This window comes from Mesoplodon bidens (genome assembly GCF_964165515.1).
Source record: "Mesoplodon bidens genome assembly, chromosome: 7".
NCBI lineage: Eukaryota > Metazoa > Chordata > Mammalia > Artiodactyla > Ziphiidae > Mesoplodon > Mesoplodon bidens.
This window is the reverse complement of record NC_138164.1, coordinates 74,165,553-74,185,421: the sequence shown is the minus strand read 5'-3', so window position 1 is coordinate 74,185,421 and position 19,869 is coordinate 74,165,553. Positions and strand designations below refer to the sequence as shown.

Below are 19,869 nucleotides of genomic sequence, written 5' to 3'. Positions count from 1 at the left end.
TTAGAGACCTAAATGTAAGAACAGATACTATAAAACTCTTAGAGGAAAACAGAGGAAGAACACTCTTTACAATAAATCACAGCAAGATCTTTTTTGATCCACCTGCTAGAGTAATGGAAATAAAAACAAAAATAAACAACTGGGACCTAATGAAACTTAAATGCTTTTGCAAAGCAAAGGAAACTACAAACAAGACAAAAAAGACAACTGTCAGAATGGGAGAAAATATTTGCCAACGAATCAATGGACAAAGATTAATCTCCAAAATATATAAACAGCTCACGCAGCTCAATATTAAAAGAACAAACAACCCAATCCAAAAATGGGCAGAAGACCTAAAAAGACATTTCTCCAAAGAAGACACACATAGGCCAAGAGGCACATGAAAAGCTGCTCAACATCACTAGTTATTAGAGAAATGCAAATCAAAACTACAATGAGGTATCACCTCACACCAGTTAGAATGGGCATCATCAGAAAATCTACAAACAACAAATGCTGGAAAGGGTGTGGAGAAAAGGGAATCCTTTTGCACTGTTGGTGGGAATGTAAATTGATACAGCCACTATGGAGCACAGTATGGAGGTTCCTTAAAAAACTAAAAATAGAACTACCATATGACCCTGCAATCCCACTACTGGGCATATACCCAGAGAAAACCATAATTCAAAAAAACACATGCACCCCAATGTTCATTGCAGCACTATTTACAATAGCCAGGTCATGGAAGCAACCTAAATGCCCATTGACAGATGAATGGATAAAGAAGATGTGGTACATATATACAATGGAATATTACTCATCCCTAAAAAGGAATGAAATTGGGTCATTTGTAGAGACGTGGATGAATCTAGAGACTGTCATACAGAGTGAAGTAAGTCAGAAAGAGAAAAACAAATATTGTATATTAACGCATATATGTGGAACCTAGAAAAATGGTACAGATGAACCGGTTTTCAGGGCAGAAATTGAGACACAGATGTAGAGAACAAACATATGGACACCAACGGGGGAAAGTGGCGGCAGGGTTGGTGGTGGTGTGATGAACTGGGAGACTGGGATTGACATGTATACACTAATATGTATAAAATAGATAACTAATAAGAACCTGCTGTATAAAAAATTTTTTTTAAGTTAGTACTATTTAAAATAATATTAAAAATGTGAAATACTGAGGGGTATATCTGGCAATAGACATGCAAATCTTTATGCTAAAAACTACAAAGCGTCGCTCAGAAAATTGAAGATGATTTAAATAACTTTTTTTTTAAAGAGATACACTATGTGTACATATCAGGAGACTCAATAATGTTAAGATGTCAATTCTCCCAAATATATCTATGGATTTGAAGAATTCCAAGTAAACTCTTAGTAGTCTTTTTTAAACAGAAACTGACAAACTGATTAAATATATTTTATGGAAATGCAAAGGAACTAGAATACTGAAAACAACTCTCAAAAAAAAAAGAAGAAAGTTGGTGGATTAACACTACCTGACTTTAAGACTCAGTCTAAAAATAGACTAATCAAAACGGTGTGGTAACAGCATAAAGATAGAAAAATAGATCAACAGAACAGAATAGGGAATTCAGAAAAAGACCCACGTCTATATGGAAAACTGGTTTGACAAAGGTATACAAGCAATTCAGAGAAATGATGGCACTGGAAAATTTGGATGCATTAGTCCAATGGAATATCACTCAAGTCAACAGAAAGCAGTAAACCAAGGATACACCTAGCAATGTAGCAAATCTCAAAATAATTATGCTGAATGAAAGAAACCAGGAAGAGGAAGATAAACACTGGATGAGTCAATTTCTATGAAACTTTATAAAAATACAAAGTAATCTATGGTGACAGAACACAGATCAGTGGTTGCCTGGGGATGGGAGGCATTAAGAAGTCCATGAGGAAAATCTTGGAGGTGATGGTTACATTCATTATCTTGTTTGCTGTAATGATTTCACAAAAGGATACATAAATGAAAACTTACCAAGTTGCTCACTTTCAATATGTGCAGTTCACTGTATGTCAATTTATTTTAATAAAGCTTTTAAGAGGCATTTTAGTACATATATAGTATATAAATTATATAATAGTATATTATATTTTATACAAATTATATAATAATATATAATATTAGAATATGTATAAAATATATATTCTATAATTTTTTTTTACAGATTTAGTCTCAGGCTTCAGAGAATTCTAGCAAATAACTGAATTCTTCCTCTCTTATATCTCTTGTAATTTTGATGCCCATAGTGAAATAGAAATTTATTTTATAGAAGGATTTTTTCCTCTTGCTTTTAATCCCTAAGCTCATCCCTTTTGAGATGCCCAGTGCAGCATTCTCTCCTGGAGCTGACTCAGGAAGCTGTACTGAGTGACAGAAGAGCTTCGGAGTGAGAACCTGTGCTAAATCAGCTCCACCACTCACTCACTCTGTAACCTTCGGCTAGTTACTTAGCCTTGCCTTATTTATACAATTTAGATAATACTTATACTTTAGATTCATTATGAAGATAAAACAAGATGGTATATGTAAAGATTCTATAAAAGGATCTCTAGAAATGTTCTATTGTACCTTATGCTTATAAAGTTATCACAATAGAGTGTGCTTTAGAAAATACTGGCATTTACATTACTGTGAAAAAGAACTGCACCACGTGGTATTAGTAAATATATTTTCCAATAATCTCATGGCTAGAAGTGATGATTAACAGCATATTATTAGAATACAACATAAAAAAAAACCCACACATGTTTCCTCTGCCTCTTGGTGGCCCTAGTCTTCATATTAATATAGGTGTTTTAGTCTAGTATACCTGCCTTATAACCAATGCCATTCCCTGAGGCACTATATAGAGCTAATCTTAACTCTAATCTTATGGCTCAGTGTCAGATGCTATATAGAGTTTACCCACATCACCACAGCAACTGTGTGGGATGGTTGTCGCCACAACCCACATGGTTGGCCTGGAATTTTGACATTTCAGTAATTGCCAGTGTCACAACCTTTAAAAATTGTAGACAACTGCCACCCAGGCCATATGGCTACTAAATAAAGAAGCTATTGTTCCCTAAAGCTGTGATGGGCATTGAGGTGACAAGAGAGCTTCTGTCAAAGACAAGGTCACTGAGAAAATGATGTGAAGAGCTTGACTATTAAAAGATGATGTGTATTAGCAAATTATCGTTGCACCCTTACAACATGCTGGGGTGGAAAACAGAGGAAGCATATGATCTGGTACTTGACTTCAGGGTATCAATATAAAAGAATAAAAGATGTACTATTAAAACTAGATAACTTATTTATCTCTTCAGCAGATACTTACTAAATGCCTATTATGTGCCCCTCATTATTTTTTTTTAGGTGCTGCATCTATAGCTGTAAACAAAACAGACAAAAATACCTGCCTTAATGGAGCTTACATTCCTGTTAGAGGAAGATAGAGTAAAACAAAATAAGTAAGTTACACTATAGTAGATGATGATAATTGCTAAGAGAAAGATAAATTAGGGAAGCAGGATTTAGAACATTAGAGAGAGCACAATTTAAATAGGGTAGTCAGGGACTTCCCTGGTGGTCCAGTGGTAAAGATTCTGCCTTCCAATGTGGGCGAGGCAGTTTCGATCCCTCGTCAGGGGACTAAGATCCCACATGCCACGGGGCAACTGAGCCCGCGCACCACAACTACTGAGCTCGTGCGCCTCAATGAGAGAGCCCGCATGCCATAAATTACAGAGCCCACGCGCCCTGGAGCCTGTGCACCACGACTAGAGAGAGGAAACACACTTACCACAACTAGAGAGAATCCCACGTGCCACAACAAAGAGACCATGCTGCAGTGAAAGATCCGGAACGCCTCAACGAAGACCCCACATGCCGCAACTAAGACCTGACGCAGCCAAAAAAAAGAAAAAGAAAAAGAAAATTAATATTTTAAAATTTGGAATTGAAAAATTCAAAAAATTGTTGCAAAATTTCCATATACATGGGGGCAACAGGTAGACACAGGGGAAGATGATTCCAGGAATAGGAAACCACAGGTACAAAGTCCAGGGAGGGTCATGAGCTGCCATATTTGAGAAAGTAGTTGGAAGGCCAGTATGGCTGGAGCAAAGTAAGTCCTGGAAAACTAGTAGATGATGGCAGAGGTAACACAGGGTGAGATCTTGTAGAGTCCTATTGGCATTGCATTGACCGTGGCTTTTACTCTAGTAAAACATGAAACCATTAGAGGATTTGGGCGAAGGAAGGACTTCTACTGGCTTTTTTTTAAGATCACTTTGGCTATCGTGAATAGATGGTAGGTGTGGGCAAAAGAGCAGTCAAGGAGACAATTAGAAGGCTATCATGGGACTTCCCTGGTGGCATAGTCGTTAAGAATCCACCTGCCAATGCAGTGGACATGGGTTCGATCCCTGGTCTGGGAAGATCCCACATGCCACAGAGCAACTAACCCCATGCACCACAACTACTGAGCCTGTGCTCTACAGCCCGCAAGCCACAACTACTGAGCCCACGTGCCACAACTACTGAAGCCCGTGCACCTAGAGCCCGTGATCTTCAATGAGAAGTCACCACAATGAGAAGCCTATGCACCACAAAGAAGAGTAGCCCCCACTCGCTGCAACTAGAGAAAGCCCGCACGCAGCAACAAAGACCCAACGCAGCCAAAAATAAAGAAAGAAAGAAAGAAAAAAAAAGAAGGCTATCGCAGTAATAAGATGACAGATGATGCCTTGGATCCACACAGTAGCAGTGGAAACAGTGGGTATTTTTAATTAGTGAAAGTCAAGCAGAGGGAACCTCCATTTACTGAGTTCTCTATGCCAGACCCTTGAACTGCAGGGCGATTCAAGTACAGTTCTATCATTTATTCTTCATATAATTCTTTTGGGTAGTAGTAGCATAGCTATTTTGTTCAGTAGGAAACTAAAGCTTGGGGAGGTTCACTAGTATTTCCAAGACAGGTTGCACCACAAGTACTGAATTCAGTCTGACTCCAGAGTCCACACTCTGCTCACTCTGCCACAAGGCCTCTCAGGTTTAAAGCATTGGGGGAAAGTGTGAATCAATTAGTAAGAGTCATGGTAGTCTATGGATAGGAGAAATCAGTGCAGATCAGGGTATCCAAGGATAACTGGAAGGGACAGCTTGGATGTGATATGGGTAAGTGGAGAGGAGGGGTCAAGCCAAAAGAATAGCCTGAGCAAACGAGAAAGCAGTGCTGGAGTAGAAGAGTCCATTATGAAGAGGGCTTCTACTTGTTTAGGGACAATAATGAGTCATTAGAGGACGCATCTGTTTCCATGGTGACTCCCACTAAGCTGTTGCTTCCAAAATATTTACTGATTAATTCAAGGCTTCATGACTATCAGAGCAGTTATTAAATATGACCTAAGTGGCACATGATTTCTTTTCAAGAAATAAAGTATTGATACAAATTCAGGGCATTTATTAAACTCCTATTACAGCTTCTTTATTAAATCATCATTTTTTTGAACATCCATTAAGCAAGATCATGAGCTAGTTCAAGGGTTGTAAGAGAGGATGCAAAGATTAGCTAGTGGTTGATCTCTTCCTTCAGGTATATTATAATTTATCTGGGGATACCTTTAAAATAAGGTTATATATGTTAAGTAGAAAATGAGTGAAATGGGTCTTAAGAGCTCTAGGCATTAGAGAAGGTAGAGAATGCTTGTGTCTGGGGACATTATGGCTTAATGATATGGTTAGCATTTGAGTTGAGTCCTGAAGTTTGGTTGGGCTGTGAGAGGGAGAGTTTGAGGCAGAGTATTCCATGCTTAGAAGACTAGAAAAATTGCAGAATGGAGTTAAGAAAATACAAGGCTTGTTCAGGTGATGGAGCATAAACTTGTTCAACCAGAGTGGAAGTGTCATAATGTCACAACAGATAAGCCTGGAAATGAAAGTGGGGAAAGATTTCTTAAGGATCGCATATGCTAGGCAATGATATGGGGAATTTTCTTCTACATATTAAGTAATTTATGAAAAATTTTGAGCCAGAAAATTATACAATCAAAAATCACGTTTAGAAAGGTTAATCTGACAGTATCATTTGAAGTTTATTGGATGAAATAGAGGTTAGTATTGGATGTGAGCAAGAAATAAACTTTTATTGCATTAAGCTACTGGGAATTTGAGGGTGTAACAGCATCTACTGTCGGATGACAGAAGAGTGGCATAACCTTGGTGATCCTCTGCAGGGTCGAGGGCAGGGAGAGGAGTCAAGGGTGACTTCAAGATTTCACTTATAGGTTATTGAGAAATTTCGTTAATAGGGAAAATAGAAAAGGGGGACAGAGTGGGTAAAGATGAGTTTCACTCAAAATATTTCAAGTTTGAAGTTACACAGGTAGAAATATGTAAAGACGAATAAGAGAAGTGGAACTGGTACCTTAGTGACGTGCAGTGCTAGTGAAGAACCCCTGGAGCAAAATTACTAAGTCAGTAGAAGACTAGAAACCTGGATGAAAGCATGAAGAACTCAAAGCTAGAAGCCAATGACAACTGTCCTTAATATCTATGTTTCAGACAGTAACTGCAGGAAGAGCAGGGACCATGAGAGACCTAAAAAAGTTTCACAAAGAAATATGAGGTAAATTTATATATTGATGAATATGACAAATGTGCTTAAAATGATTCTTGAGTGGTGGATTTACATAAATGGAAAGTTAAGACATCACAGTAGAGGGGCAAGCTTTGGCATTTGACAGGCTAGATTTATATCCTGGCTCTGCCACTTAATAGCTTTGCTACACAAGTTGCTGAAACTCTCCTTCCTCACTTTCTTCGGATGTAAGTTTGGGTGATATTAAATGCCTACTTGATAGAGGCCTTATGAGAAGAAAATCGACTAGTACCTATGAAGCACTTAACAGTATCTTAGTCAGTTCAGGCTACCATAACAAAATAGAGTAGACTGGGATATTTAAGCCCAACCAAGATCAGGGTGCCAGTATGGTTGGGTTGTGGTGAGGACCTCTTCCTGGCTTGCAGACAGCCACCTCCTCACATGGCAGAGAGAAGGAGAGCAAGCTCTCTGGTGTCTCTTCTTATAAGGACTCTAATCCCATGGTGAGGGCCCCACCCTCGCACCTCATAGGCCCCATCCCAAATACGCCCCAAAGGCCCTATCCTAAATATCAATACACTGGCAGCTAGGACTTCAACATGTGAATTTTGAGGGGACACAATTCAGTCCATAGCACATAGTCTCCAGCATTCAGGAAAATTCAATAAACCATATCATTATTAGCATTTTTCTTCTGCACAATATTTTTCTCTAGCAATTTCGTAGAGCTAAGAATCTCAACACTTCAGAATAAATAAAAGAATGTGATTCTAAGAAAGAATTCAGCCAAAATTCACACTGTATGAAAAATGCAACTCAAACAATTCTAAGTCACAAACCTCTACAGGGCACAGTAGAGAGAAACACAAGAGGTTTGTGCATTTATAAACCATGTGCAAACTCTTGCTTCCACAAATGTTAAAATGTTTTCTACATTCTGCTTGAATTGGCATATGTTACATTTGGGAAATTTAGCAAAATATAAAAACAATATTCAAGGGTGCTTTATGGTTAGGACATTTTAACTAACATATAGTAAATTGCTTCAAAGGGGGGGAGAATGTTTTTTAAACCCTGGATAACTAGCTGTAATTGGACACCATGTGGGAGATTTGGACAACAAAATTGGTGTTTGAACTGACTGTCTCAGAAGCACATGGCAAATTTTCTTTCCTAAGAGTTCCCTTGATGCCTGAAATTTTCAGTTTCCAATTGCACTTTCTCTATTGTTATTTTTCCTTCCTTCCATGTCTCTCAGTTTCTTTGGATAAGGTAGAGAAGTAGGCATGAACCAGGGTTTCCTTTTATGCTCTAAGGCAGTATTTAATTAAACCTCAATTAGTGATGAGAGAGAAGAAAATTCATCTGGTGATTCTTTCTCTAAACTGAATTAGCTGGTTCAAATGGTCACAGGTAACTGGAGAACGTTCTCCATTGTAAAATCAGATTCCACAGTGCAAGGCATCTGCTATCCTGGTGAGGAACTGTGAATTAAATTTGATGTCTGCATTCTCTTTGTCAAATAATTCAGCTCTGGAAATGTTTTGGTCCATGGTTCTACTTCAAAATAAAATTAAATAACTTGCCTCTGTTGGACTGTAGGCACCCATATAAACCCATAGAATACTGGATAAAGTTAAACCAGTAATTATCATAAAAATTAACAGTAGAATTTGAATTCAAATAATTAGTAAGTAGCTGCCCAGCTGATAACAGGTTGCTTTTCCAAACAAGAATTTGACTCATGTCAGGATCTGGGTTATAATCACTGGAAACCAGTGTTAGCTTGGCTCTCTTAAGTAAAATAAATAAATATAATTATAAATAAATACTATTACTTGGAAGAATATTGTGGCCTCCCAGGATCTACTCGTAGCTGTAGGACTGTTTGGAAACTTGGACCAGCTCCCAAGGGCCACGAAACAAGAAGCTCAGCTTTTAGCAATTTGGCCAGAGTATAACTGCACTTGGACCCACTCAGCTCACTTCATTGTAAATAAATACTGGTCATCCTTTGATTTACTTCACTTTCTCCAGATTCCTGGGAAGGAGCTTGCAATTCACTGAGCCTGGGTCACATTCCTATTACCTGGCAACCAGGGCATGGAGAATGCAGGAGGATAAGGCTACTTTAATTTCCCTAATGAAAGGAATATACAGCCTTCTAGAATCTAAGTACAATGAGGAGTTCATCAATATTAGGAAGGGATGTGGATTCTAGGCAGCCAAATAGTAAAGGTTACTATAGCTTAATTCAATAACAGGAAATGATATAAGTGGTCTCATTACCATCATCATTATCATAATTAGCATTTAATAAGCAGTTATTTGCTTGCTAGGCTCTATCTCATTTAATGCTCCCAGCAATCTTATGAGACAGCTTAGTGTCCTTTTATTGAAAATGGAAGAAAAAATACTTAGTGAGGTTAAATGACTTGCCCAAGATAACACACCTAGTAAGTAGCAAAGCGGTCTCAAACTTTAGGCTGTGTAACTCCAAATAAGCTAAACCATGTGCACACACATGGAATTGACTTTCCTGCTGCCACTAGGCAATTTTATAGATCATTAAATACACTAGGTGCTTAACAAATACTTGCTGAAAACTCGGCTAGAACAACTCTGATATATAGCTGGTGCTCAATAAATACCTGTTGAATGAATAAAGGAATGTATTTTACATGTTTACTAAAAGACCAGGTGTCAAGAGACAGGTGTCACCTCCCTTCCATAGTTCCAGCATGCAGCTCTGAGCCTTGTGCTGACTTGGCGATCCCATGAACCAAAGGGACTGAAGTCCAGGTTATAAAGAAATCAAGGCATTTTCATAATGGTAAGGTAAACTGTATTTAAGCAGTTGCTTATCTTTATTCCTTCTAATATATGATAATATTTTAGAAAATGGCTTTTTTAGATAAGAGACTGTATACAGTTGAAATGTCTTTGTGAATCCTTTAATGTTTTAACTCCAGGGTTTTCCACTCTGCTTTTAAAAAAATGGATCAATCCTGGAGACTAAGCAGAGAAGAATATTTCAGACACTGCGCAGAGACATCTATGGATGGGCCACAGTTAACATATCCAAGGACAGGTCCCACCTTGACCTCCAGCAATAATTAGACTTAAGAAGCAGGATTTCTTTTCAAAGGACAATAAAGTCTCAGTTCTGAATTGCTTCACTGTAGATAGTTATCAGGCCAGAATGAGCCAGCTCACAGATTTCTTTGGAGAACTGGTATAACTTGCTCTCAGATCTATAGATTATAAAATAATAATACTAATTTATTAGAATTGTAAAACAGTTCATGGTTTCCTCTTGCTCTTTCATTCGCTTGCTCTCTCTTGATCCTCAGACATTATTATTGTTGTTATTTTACAGATGAGCAAACTAAGGCTCAAAGAGAGTTCCTGGCTTGCCCAGGCAAGGACATATAACTGACAAATAAAGAGCTAAAATTTGAATCTATGTTCTTTTAATTATATTGTGCTGCCTTCTGTAAATGCAAAACAAACCCATGGGACATAGAATCAAACAAGTAATTATTATAAAAATGAACAGTTGAATTGGAATTCAAATACAGTAATTAGTAAGTGGTTGTCCAGTTGCTAACATTGAGCCACCACTGAATCCAATATGGAACTTTGCAGAATGACGGAAAACAAGAAAAACCAGTCTCTCACTGAGTAGTCTCAAGGAGATTTAGTCTAGTGCTTCCCATGTTTTTGGGTTTTGACTTCAACAAACTGTATTAGATACCAATCCACTGGAAAAGACCTAGGGTGTGTTGTATCTGTCTGGGGCTCTGATGGCATGTCTGGTGACATGATGGCATGGAGTTAAGTTGGGACTGAGTCTAGAAGATAAGAAAGTTAATACTTCAAAGAATGGTTTCTTATATTATACCCCTCCATGATTCTCTATGTTAATACAGTACTAAAGTGTTTGAAACATGTTCAATCCATATGCTAGCAGTGCTTTACAATCTGATGTGTTTTCAATCTATTAGTTATTAGAAAAATTGTTTCATGTCTGCGAACCTCAGTTTCCTTAAAAAAAAAGAAAAAGAGAGCCTAATGTTAACATTAGTTAACTAATGTTAACATATCCAAGTAGTAGCTACTTACAGAGCTTTTGTAATGGCTAAATTAGAACAACAGTAATTTCTCAATAAATATTGCCCATTACTATTCATCAGAATCTTTTACATATAACTTCTCATTTATTTGCTCAAGTGCTAACCTCAGAAGTTAGTAAGGATGATTACTCTCATTTTCAAGGGAAGGAAACTGACATTTACAAAAGTAACCTTGTTGTGTTTACAAAAACGGGAGATACTGGTGCAGAAAGGTCAGTATGTAGAGCCAGATCAAACTGAGTTTGAAATCCTGCTTTACTCAGTTTTAGCTTTCTGTTACTGGGCATTTTATTTTAACTCTCTGAGCCCAAATTTTCTCATCTAAACAAAGGCAGAAATTAATGCTTAGCTTTTATGTTTGCTGTGAGGGTTAAATAAGGTAATGAATGTCAAGCACATAGCATCTAGCATGCGTTGGATACCTTCTTCTCCCATCTCTTCTCCTTTAATGACTGCGCCTTTGAATAATTCAAAATAAAATGGTTTATAGAAAATAATCATTGTCATGATTGAAAGTGACATTATTGTGATTCTAAAGTAACATCTATAATAAAGAAGCTAGTACAAGTGGCACAGTAACTAGCACAGTCAGAAGAAGGTGCTTTATAAATACCTTTTGATAAAAATGATCCAGTCTCATTTTATACAAATCCTTCTACCCTAATCAAGTCTCTTGTATTAGACATGATAATTAATCTTCCATGTATACAATTTGAAAACTCTGTATTTTGTGGCTGAATTATTTGCAAGTTTATACACTGCAATGTAATTCTTTTTTTCAATTTTCTACTTCACTTCAATTATAGTGCTTACTATATGAGATAGGGTTTTCATTTAGCATGCTTGTTATTTTTAATTAGAAGTAAAAGTTTTAATGGAACTTAAATTTTTAGCATCACTTATTTTCAGAAGCATAAACTCTGGAACATTTTGTGAATAAAACATACGGTAATTCTCAAATTTTCAAAGGTACGGAGTGCTAATTTTACAAATATCTTAGACTAATCTAGTGACTTCTTGTATTAAATTGTACTAGGTATACAACAACAGCAATAGTTTCCTATGTAGTACTGTTATGGAGTCTTGACTTCCACATGTATTGTCTCTAATTGTCACAACTCTACAAGAAGGTATTATTTGCTTTATTTTCCAAATGAGGAAGCCCTGGAAAAAGAATTATCAAATTCTACCTGAGAAACTCTAGCAAGGCTTCACAGTAAAGTGACCATTAAACCATGTTTTAAAGTATGATAGGAAGCTCATCATATAGAGATGGGAAAGCCAAGTCTCCAGGAAATATTATGAAACACGATTAAAATGAAAAAGAATAGTGGTGAAGATGGACCAATGGGTAGAGCCAAATAAGAAAGGTCTGGCCTAGGAGTTTGGTCTTAGTATAGTAAGGAGAGTGGAACGCTATGGCTTTTTGCCACATACTCTTTTTTAATAATATCATTACCACCAGCCTTCATATCCCTGTGGAATTCTTCCTTCATTTACATACCATATGGAAGTTCCTCAAAATACTGTAATGTGAATGAAAGAGATATGCTATCTGAAATAACATATCCATCAGAGGGCTGCCGACCGGCTGTTCATGGTGAATCATTTAAATTTAAAATTTGGTGTTCTGCACATAGAAGTGTACAGTCTCTGTCGAGTTTCTGTAACTCCCTGAAGACACGTCTTCTTTGTGCAGATGCTGCCTTCATTTGCATTTCAATATGAGCATTTAGGGGTCAACTGCCTGTATTTCAGGCACAGTTTAAATTGGAGTAGCTACGGATATTACAAACTGGTGTCTCTCTAGGCTTATGGCTACAGCTCTGGGTTCCCAGTGTTGCCATGCTTCCTAACACAGAAAAGCCCACATACAGTGTTGGGGAAAAGGCTGAATGATTTATATGATGTCATCAGTTTCTTTAATCCTTCTGTAGGCTGTTCCTTCCAGCTTGACATCACTAGTCTCTGTCCAAGCCCTACGTCACCTAACCAGTTTTTTATTTTACTAATCTTAACCTATGCTCCCAAGAAGCTACCTGCATCTGCATCTTCATTATAACATTCATTTCTCTGTCTGGATCACTATACAGTAAGTCTATTCGTATTCATCCATAATTCATATGATCCACCAATATATTAGTGACAATATTGACCATTGTTCTGGGTGCTGGAAATACAATATATGCAAGATCAATGTGGGCCCAATCTGCATGAAGCTGATGGTCTATTCTGAACTAATCCCTGAATCTCATGATATGTTTAGAGGCTTTTGCAGAAAAGATGTGCTTAGTAAATGTTAAATGAAGGAATGGATTGCTCACTCTGTGCCACTGTGTTAGGAACTGTGGAGGATACAGTATAAACAAGACAGTTTTAGTCTTCAGGATGCTTATACTCTGTGGTGGGCACAGACAAGCACATAGATAATTCTAACGCATGGCAGAAAGCATTACATGTCATAATAGAGGTATAAGCACATTTCTGCATAAGCACATGTAATGGCAGAAGATTAATTCTGGCTTGGGGGATGCTCTGCCCTTCTGTCACAGCAGGAAACAAATTATTGTCTTATCCACTGAGCATAAATGGAATCCGTCTGCCAGATGCGTAAGGAATGAGTAGATTTGAAAAATAAATGAGAGTGGGGAGAATTTGTTTCACTACAGTTTTTTTTCATTGCAATGTTACAATATGTTATCCAATGGACTCCTGTAGATTTATAATCTCCTTCCCTTGAATCTCTTCCCTTACATCCTCCTTCCCTTTACTATCTTGCCCCTACTGGTGGGTAGAAAGGAAGTAATGAAGACAATCCCAAAGTATTTCAGTATCTAGTATAAGGGCTAACACAAAGAACTAACTTGGGATTTTTTTTTAAATAAATTGTTGCTGGTTTCATTGCTCTATGGTCATAAGTTCATTTACTGAAAACAATGTTAAATCATGGTCTCCTTTGCCTCCCATATGAAAACAGCACTAGTCCAAGAGTTTGGACACAGAGGGTCTGGGGCCAGCTGCCACTAACCAAACGTATGACTTCAGGGAAGTACTTTTCCCTCTCTTGGCCTTATTTTCCTCCATTGAGTTTATTGGACCAGATTATGAGGTCCCAATCTCCAGTGAGTACAGAGCCAAAGAAATGATGTAAAAGACAGAAGTGGGTCAGCATTTGCCATGTGAGAATCTGAAAACAGTACTGTGATATCTTCTGATCTTTCCAAGAGAGCCTAAAAAGCCAGATTTTTATGTGAAATTTCCATAAAATGGCACTTAGGCCAAACAAAACATAACTAAAGGCCAAATTCAGCCCAAGAGATTGCTTTCTGCAGCTTCTAGAACTAGATGCTTTCTAAAGTCCCTTGTATCTCAGACATTCTCTGATTCTGCATTAAGACAGTCTGATTTCCCTTTGTTTAACAGCTACTTCAAAGTTCCGGCTCCCCAGATGAATTAAAGAACATGTTTTGAGTGCTGTAAAATTAAATTGTAATCACATATTGAAGGATTTCAGTTTCTGCTTATCCCTTTGGAGCCTTCTGATTTGATTAAACAATAGTAAAATTAGGATTGAATGTTAAGTGTTCCAAATCAGGGAATCCAGTTTTGAGGAAAGAAACAAAGAGGGAACAGCCATCCTTCCCTGCTTCCATTTCCTCTCTCCAGGCTGCTGTGGGGCAGATCCAGCCTGAGAGCAGCTGGCAAGTTTGGCCTGGCACAAATCCTCATGCCTACCGTGGGCCTGGCCTTTAGTAGACCCTAAAAAATAATCCTTGAACAAAGTAAATAACTGCTAAATGAAGTCTAGTTCTTTTGTGCATTAACATGCCAAATAATTAACATGTCCTCTCTTTCCTACCACTTAGTAGATGAGAAAAGAGGGCTGGATAAAATGAGCCATTTCAATATGTGCACTCAGGACTTTAAACTTGCCTAATAAGCTGAAACTCCTTGGGCCCATCACAAACTTCTATCACTGAGCCAGTCCCTTACAGGCTGAGTGTTTCTGAGGATAGAGATACCATGTTACTCATGTTGGGATTACCAGCATCCAGCAGAATGTCTGACATACAGTAAGGACTCAATAAATGTCTGTTTAATCAGTAACTTAATTAATCTCTGAAAGAGGCAACAAACAAATTACCTAATGAGCCAGAATTTCTCTCTAGGGCCTAAGCAGCAAGAACAAAGAAACTGAATATAATTCTGAGTTCTATTAAGACAGCTAAAGAAAGGCTGTGTCAACCAAAGGAGAGTAGACAGATTGGAAATGTAGACAGAAGATCAGTAAAAGGTGGTGGGACTCTTACAGCACCCCCACGTAATCAAAGACAGTCCCTTTACTCCAGGTGTCCTCTTATGATTCTAGATATTTCAAATATAATGTTATCTTATAGAGAACATTGATCCTTAAAAATATGGGAAATCAGCCTGGTTTGCTTTAGGCTACAAGTTCATACCTGCCTTCTGTGGGCTGTGGTTCCATTGTCAGTGCAGTTTTCAAAGCCTCTGCGGTTCTATCAGAGTTTACTGCACATGTGCCCCCCACTGAGTGGTAAGTCTTGGACTTAGGCAGTGTTCTATCCTGTAGTTCACTTCTCAAAACTCTGGTGTGCTAAGTAGGGTCAAATCCATGGCTGCACGACTCACTGGGGAGCCCAGGAGTTCATACTCAATGTTGTGTGATCATTTTCTTGAGCTCCCCCCTCTCCATGGTCTCCCTGACACTTTTCAGCTCCTAGCCTCTCCCATCCCCTTCTTGGTCCTCTGGGCAAAAATACAGGCTTTAGTTTCTACGTCTGCCTCACACATCCTATTCCCCAACTAGACTGCCATGGGAGCCAAGTGGGGGGAGGCTAGAGAGAGGAAAAAAGCAATAGGGAGTTTCCCCATACTTTTGGGACAGTTCCTTTGGTCATAGACAAGGGTTTCCACCCTGAATTATAGGTGCTTGCCCAGCCACCATGGTCTTTGCCACACCATCTCTGCAGGGCTGCCCAGGGGCTTGCATAGGAAAATGAAAATAAAATAAAAAACAAAAATGGAATTCCCCTCACTCTCTCTGACTTGTAGGGTGCCCCTTTCCAGTCTTCAGACCAGAAAGGAGAGCATCTCATAGAGCTCTGTCTGTCGGGTGCACAGTTCCAAGTTTTGGGCTGCCTTCGAGTCTAGGCCTGGAGACTCTGGAGGAAAAGATCCAAGAATCTCATGCATGGCTCAGTGGTGTCTTCAATTCTGGTTTTCTTCCCCAGTCCACTTGTTATCACTTACTTTTCAGAATCCTCAGAAAGCTGCTCCAATCATGCCACTCGGGGTTTTCAGCTGCATTCCGTGGGAGAAACATGGTGGAGAGTGCTTACTTCATCTTGATTAGACCAGAATTTTTCACATGAAGTTTGATTAGATGGTGAAAGCATAGAGGATTGCTTAATGGGATTGTATGGGCCACCTGGTAGATTCTGTTGTAAACTGGCATTGCTGTTTAGTTTTATTTAGTGCCACTCTACAAAGCAATGATTGCTCTAATAAACTGATTTGACAATCTGAAGACCAGACCTGGTATTTGGTGACACCCTTTGAGACATCCTGTCATGCATCAGGCCTCATTCATATTCTTAATATATATTAATAGTGCCAATTATGTGTCAGATGCTGTGGAAGGCACAAGGGCTACCTCTGTGAATGGCAGAGAATCTTTGTCCTCAGGGAGCCCATAGTATACTAGAAATCAGCCACGGGTCGCCATCAGTGCTACAAGAGGACAAAGCAGAACCTTAAGTCTAGATTAGGGACAGATGTGTAAACAGGCAATTTCTTTATAGGGTGCTTAGTATATGGTAAACATTAGCACCAGTGCTATAGGAGAACAGAGCAAAACCTTAATTCTGAACTGGAGGAGGGTCATGAACAACTTCTGAGTGGAGGTGAGTCCTAGACACACACAAATTACTAAGTAGAAAATCTACAAGAAAGTATGTTCCAGATGTATGGCGGGAAATGCACAGATGCCCAGATACAGGAGAGAAGAGTTTATTACGTGGCTGCCAGAAGTTCCAAATAGCTGGTGCATAGAGTATGATGGATCAGAACAGAGAGGGAAATAGAGGGCAAGATAGGAAAAGGTCTTGAAGGTCAGGACAAGGTATTTAGGGTATAATTTGGTTATCAATTGAATGGTTTTAATAGAAGACTAACAAAATCAGTATTGCACTTAAGAAAGACCACTCACTGTATATCTACACTGGAAATACAAAGATTTGAGCAGGGCAAGATTGGAGGCAGCCGGATCTGTTAGGAGACTGTTGTAGTAACCCAAGCAAGAAATTGTAAGACATTCTGAAACCAGTAAAAATATATCCATACAAGGGAACACTATACAGCCAGTAAAATTAGTCTAGCATCTCTACATATTTTGAAAGAGTGATCAGGAACTCAAAAAGAAGTCTGATATCTGCAACAGATCTAATCAGTCAGCAGGTCATGTCAGTTCTATTTTCCAAGCATGTCCTGAATCTGAACACTTCTCACCGTCTCGACTGCTATCACCCTAATCTAAGCAACCAATAATAACTCTTTCCTGGTCAATTGCTTTGGACGCTGACTGATCTCCCCGTTTAACATGTCAAACAGCACTTCTGATTCCACACCCACACCAACCTATTTCTCACACTCAATGTCATTCTAATCCATCTAGTTGCTTAAAAATGAAAACCTGAACTAATCCTTGATTCTTCTTTTTCCTTAACACCTCACATCCAATCCACTAACATATCCTATTCTCCCTGCTTTCTATATATAATTGGACTCCTACCCTGGACTAAGCCACCATCAGCTCTTAGCATCCTATTTCATTATTCCCTAGGTTTTCCCAAACTCATTCTATTTTCCAACCTCAACGTAAATTTTTTTAAATGAAAACATGATCTTTCTCTGATAAAAAACACGCCAAAGCCCTATATCATACAGCCCTGTCTAGTTGTCTTACCTCGGATCCTGCTTCTGTTCCCCTTACGCACTGTTTCACCCTTTCTTTTACTCCTCAAAGAACACAGTAGTTAATGTCTCTGCTTGGCAACATACTTCTTCCAGATCTTTATATTTTGAACCGAAAGAAACAAACCAGGTCATTAGTAACAGAACTTGGGTCAGGGACCAAGTAACATAGATCAATTTATTTAATCAAATGCTTAATAAGTATAAACTCATTTAATCATTGTATAAATCTATTAGTAAGTTACTATTATTAAACCCATTTTTTCAGGCACAGAGAGGCTAACGACCTTGGCCAAAGTCACGCAGCTGGTAAGTAGCAGAGCTGTGACTCTAACCTGCTGCCTTGTTCCAGAATCTGTACTCTTCTCCTCTTTGCTCTGCTGCTCTTAGTAGTTGACGTGCACCCTCTAACACAAAGTAAGACAGCATCCTACAGATTCACCCCCTTCAGATGTGTGATTTAGGGAGGGGGTGGAGACAGACAGAGATCTAAGTCTAAAGAGATAGGAGGCACAAGAATTCCCTAAGTAGCCAGTATCTCCCCCATAGCTACAAATATTGAGTCTATTGCATAAATTGCTTTCAAATGTGGGTACAAGACCCCGCATCCACAAAAAGATAAGCTTGTCAATTACTGACAGTCATCTTGATTTCCTTAGTTTCTTCATCTTTAGTGGAAACAGCTCCTAGCTCATTGAGTTTTATGATATTTAAGTGTTTTATAAATTATTTATTTTGTTAGCACACATTTTAACAGAGCTCTCTTAGCTACCTGAAGGTCACAGCCCATCCATGAGCTGCTTCTTCTAATGGAGGAAAAAGACTGAAAAGTAGATGAAATGGTGTAAGCAGAATTCAAATTTGAATTTCACTGAATTGACCCCTGTTGCATCCTGAATGCTAAAACAGATTAAGATACCTTTCTTTAAAAACACATGCAAAAATACTGAATCACTACGCTGCACACCTGAAACTAACATAATATTGTAAATTAACTATACTTCATAAAAACAGATAGATAGATAGATAGATAGATAAAATCAGTGAAGGGGGAAAAAACCACCTGAATCAAAATGACTTAAGGAGAAATTACAAAGGTTAAACTTCCATCACTTTTCTTCTGGCAGATTGTTTTCTTTTTTTGGTTTTTGAATTTGCAATCATTTGGAATGTTTGGGTGACAAGGGAAAATAGTCACCAGGAACTTCCTCAAGACCCTAATGCTGCCCAAAGAGGCCAATTGTTCCCAGATGCCCAAACACCACCAAAGGACTCGGCAGGTTGTGCACAAAAGCGTGTGTCATTTGGTTTTCAAGCTCTTGCTCTCGGTCAGCTTCTGGGCCCAGGTCTTAAGCAGAGCTAGTGGGCATTATTTAAGGAAACAAAAACACAGCACTTTCCAGGAAAGATCTGATCTTGTTATTGGTTTGTTTTCCCTAACTTTATGTCTTAATCAGAGTATTTTTAAAACGTGATACAGTAATATTGTTCAGGGAGTGCATACTTCCAGTGAAAAGCAATATAGTAGCAAAAAGGACACTGATCTTCGTGTTAGAAATTCTTGTCTACTTCTGATTTTTATTATCTCTGTGACCTTGGAAAACATACTTGACCTGTCTACAACTCCACTTCTTTATCTCTACAGTGTGGATAGAGTATTGATGCACATAACTGATGTATGCAGAAATTATTTTTTAAACTGTCATACAAATGCAAATTTTCATACTTGCCCCCATCCAATTCAACAAGCAGTACAGTAACCAGGCCCCAAGCACTGTGATTTGATTTACAAATGAATAAGGCTCAACTGGACTTTGTGCCAATTGCTGTCTGTTGTCCACAAGGCATAAAGAAAAATCAGGAAGGGAGCCTGAAAGATGACGGCCAGAGAGCTCTCCTGGGCGTCACATGAGGAGAGACCTTTGGCTTGCTTTCATTCTCCAAAGTCTTAACCACAAAACACAGTGGCTAAAGGTTATTATGATTTACATTTTGGTACAGTTACTATTTATGAAGCATCTACTTTGTGCCAGGCTCTGTGCAAGGTATGGATGGCTTTTCTATAACATTTCATTCTCACATCCCGTTTGCAAGATAAATGTCACCATTTAAAGGTGATTAAACTGGAATTTTAG

General features: G+C 38.4%; 1 protein-coding gene and 1 long non-coding RNA gene across 4 annotated transcripts in view; one reads left to right on the top strand and one right to left on the bottom strand.

Annotated features, from left to right (window-relative positions):
* Positions 1-19,869, top strand: part of GRM5 (glutamate metabotropic receptor 5) — a gene marked incomplete at its 5' end in the record, with an annotated part of 514,708 nt that overhangs the window by 394,467 nt on the left and 100,372 nt on the right. The gene's annotated exons all lie outside the window — the stretch shown is intronic.
* LOC308621208 overlaps positions 1-19,869 on the bottom strand; it is a 140,723-nt gene that overhangs the window by 21,388 nt on the left and 99,466 nt on the right. For both annotated transcript variants that reach the window (XR_014016426.1, XR_014016427.1), the window contains exon 4: positions 3,804-3,902. This is a non-coding gene — a long non-coding RNA (uncharacterized lncRNA). The remainder of the gene's footprint in view (positions 1-3,803; positions 3,903-19,869) is intronic.